This window comes from Cebus imitator, unplaced genomic scaffold (assembly GCF_001604975.1).
Source record: "Cebus imitator isolate Cc_AM_T3 unplaced genomic scaffold, Cebus_imitator-1.0 Scaffold721, whole genome shotgun sequence".
NCBI classification, from domain to species: domain Eukaryota; kingdom Metazoa; phylum Chordata; class Mammalia; order Primates; family Cebidae; genus Cebus; species Cebus imitator.
In genome coordinates, this window is record NW_016108036.1 from 62518 (window position 1) to 66119 (window position 3602).

Sequence of the window (3602 nt, forward strand, 5' to 3'; positions counted from 1 at the left end):
CCTATCATCACAGAAGTCTTCCCTGACCTACATAAAATAGCTCCTCTGTCCCTGCCCTGCCTTACTTTTCTTTCTTTCTTGTAATTTTTTGTTTGTTTATTTTCTTGAGACAGGATCTCACTCTGCCGCCCAGACTGGAGGGCAGTGGCGTGATCTTTGCTCACTGAAATCTCTACCTTCCAGTGGTCCTCCCACCTCAGCCTCCTGAGAAGCTGGGACTACAGGCACAGGCCACCATACCTGGTTTAATTTTTAATTTTTTTTTGTAGAGAAGGGGTTTCATCACGATGCCCAGGCTGGTCTCAAATTCCTGAGCTGAAGTGATTCACTCACCCTCAGCCTCCCAAAGTGTTGGCATTACAGGTGCAAGCCACCTCACCCAGTCTCATTTTGTTTCATAGCATCTATGACCTCTAAACACCATCTATCCATCTGTATTATCTGCCACCTGCCACTAGAATCTAATGGCTATGAGGAAACAAGGCAGCTAGAAGAGTATGTGACATGTTGGATACTCCATAAATATTTTTTATATAAACACATGAATCCTATCATCATTCCAGGCCACATCATCCATGCCTCACCTAGACCCTGTAATACTCTCCTAACTGGTCCATGTTCATTCCGTACACCACCACCATCACCGTACACACACATCTGTTGTTCCTATGCAGCCAGAATAAACCTTCCAAAATTCCTGTCATTTTTATCCCTGTTTAGATTACTTCCTTGGCTTCCTTCACTTACGGAATAAAAATCTCACTCCTTCACAGGGTCTGCAGGGCCTTGCCAGGTTTCCCAGCCTCACTTCATCTCCCCATGTCCCTTTGTTCTGTCCCACAGCCCCCTGGCCTTCTTTAGTGTTTTGGATATGTCTTGTGGTCTCAGTCTGTACTATTTTGCTGCCTCTTCTTCATCAAGATAACTTGCAGCATACTGATCTCAGTTTAGGAGTCAATTCCTCAAGGAACCTACAGCTAGATAGGATTATCAGTAAGATAAGGTTCAGCTGCCAGTAACAGTGATCCAGAGTAACACAGACTTAAATAAAGTAGAGATTCATGTCCCTCTCATGTTAACACTTTAGACATACATGGTAGTTCTGCTCTACAAAGTTCTGGTAGGAACCCAGATTCTTTCCAACTTTCTTCTCCACCATACCTGGAGTGTGGCCGTCATAAGAATGGACCAAAATAACTATTGGAGCTACAACCATAAATTCCACATTCCAGGTTGTTGATGGGGAGGGAGAAGGGAGAAGGATGCATGTGAATTGTCTCATTTTGATTAGAGTATTTAGGCCATTTACATTTAATATAGTTATGATATTTTATTTATTTATTTATTTTTAAGATGGAGTCTCACTCTGTCATCCAGTCTGGTGTGCAATGGTGCAATCTTGGCTCACTGCAACCTCTGCCTCCTGTGTTCAAGCGACTCTCCTGCCTCAGCCTCCTGAGTAGCTGGGATTACAGGTGAGTGCCACCATGCCCAGCTATTTTTTTTTTTTTTTTTGTATTTTTACCAGAGACAGGGTTTCACCTTGTTTGTCAGGCTGGTCTCAAACTCCTGACCTCATGATCCACCCACCTCGGCCTCCCAAAGTGCTGGGATTACAGTGTGAGCCACCGCACCTGGCTATATTCACATTTAAACCTACACCCTGAGCTTTCACAGCTTCACATCTCGCTCCCTGCATACCCCCAGTCTCTTTCCAAGTGGTGTTTGGGACTTTGTATCATCTCCCTCACAGGTCTGGGAATAAAGGTGAGGTTCAGGGACTTGAGCTTATGTTCTCTGGTGTCTTCCAGAAGACTGGTCAAGTGTAGCAGAGATGACTTGGAAAGAGGGAGACTCAGAGGAGCGTCAAGGACATCAAAACAGACAAGCCCCTGAACAGGAAAAGAGATGAGAGTGAGCAGAGGAAACAGTGCTGGGGCAGGGAAGCAGGTGGGAGGGTCAGGGATTACAGGGGGCTAGAGCGGTGGGGGTGGGGATGCTGGCAAGGGAGTGCCTGGCTTGCCAGACTCAGGAGTCGATTACAAAAGAGGTGCTTTGACAGGCCTGCTTGCCTTACCCAGCACTAAATCCCTACCTGCTCAAAAATTTCCATCTTTAAACTGCCTGTATCTATAACCCTCCCTCCTTAAAGAAAGAGAAAGAAAGAAAAAAATCCTGAAAAATGGGAGGACAATGCTCCCTCCTGTCCTGGCAGCCTACAACCTAATACTTGCTGTATACACAAGCTTTCAGAAATATGACTTGCATGGGTGAGGGCTGGCGGCTGCATCCCCTCCCTCTTCTGGTAGCCTCTATCACCCTATAGGGCCTGCAGAGCAGATCTGACCAGGCAGCCTGATCTCAGAAGTGCAGCAGAGCCTCCTGCTCCTTCACCCTCATTAGGGGCAGCAGCCACACCGCAGCAGCTGGGCTTGCCCCGTTAAGCAAGAAGCCCTGGGCTGGACAGTAACACTCAGACACCAGCCTGGGCAAGTCTGGCTGAAAGCCCTCTCTCCTTCCTTCCAGTTTGACTGTGGAGGGGGAGGGGCAAAGAGTATGTGGCTCTCCAGCCCTCCCCGTCCTGGGTCTGTGCATCCTCCCAGGAGATGAAGCCAGTCATTAATTTGACCAAAGTCTTCTTGAGGGCTGTAGGTTTGACAGGCTGGGTGTGTGGGGGCCAGCCATGCCAGAGAGATTCTGGCATTTCAGAAGGCAGCCGCCTGGCCAGAGGAGGGTCTGCCCCCTTGGTGATATCCTTCCCCTGGCTGGACGAGGCGCCGTGCACTCTCCTCTTGTGAATGTCCCTCCAGAGCTGCTTCCAGGAATGGGGTCTAACCCTGTGGGTGGGGATGTGGGAAGGTTTACAATGGGCCATGGTTCCCTCTGGCATCTCCAACTCAGAGGCAGCAGAGAGAAGAGAAATTCCCAGGCACTTCCTCCCTCAGCATCCCCGCCTCTGCCCCACACCCACGTGTGAAGAGCCTGACAATGGTCCCTGTGAATGCCACCATCCACGCCTCCTTTCCATGCCTGCAGCAGTCATGCCCACCATCCAGACCCCCAGCTGCCTGGCTCAATCGGTGCTGCACTGCCTCTGGTCCTGCCCCCACAGCTGGGCCTCTGTACCCATCAGTTTCCCGAGTCTGGTTCTTATTTCCCCGAACTGAGCAGGGTCTATGGCAGGCCCACTGGCTGCCTACCCAGTGACCATCCCGCTCCCACCCTCATTTCTTTGTTATAACAAAACCACAACTTCGTTAAATATTGGACATCTATGAACTTCGTGGACCCTTCTGCAGCCTCCCTGACATGTATCGGTACGTCTAAGTCAACTCTAGTCATTTCATTTTTCTGGCCAATGATTGCTTAGGGCTTGCGCATGAGCAGCCTCTCCTCCTGAGCCTGGGTCACAGTTGCCCTCTGCACGTACCACGCTGATGAGCTGGGCCAGGGAGAGCTCCCGCTTGATGGAGATGAGCTGTGAGGAGCTGGAGGCTGGGTGGATCAGGTAGTTGTAACGGGTTTTGTTCAGAAGGTCATCTATCAGCTTCTCGGCATTGGCCGCGTGGCAGTCCCCTAGGAAAACACACAGTCAGACCTGC

General features: G+C 49.8%; 1 pseudogene; it reads right to left on the reverse strand.

Moving 5' to 3' along the window:
* Positions 1–3602, reverse strand: part of LOC108296512 — an 18307-nt pseudogene that overhangs the window by 4596 nt on the left and 10109 nt on the right.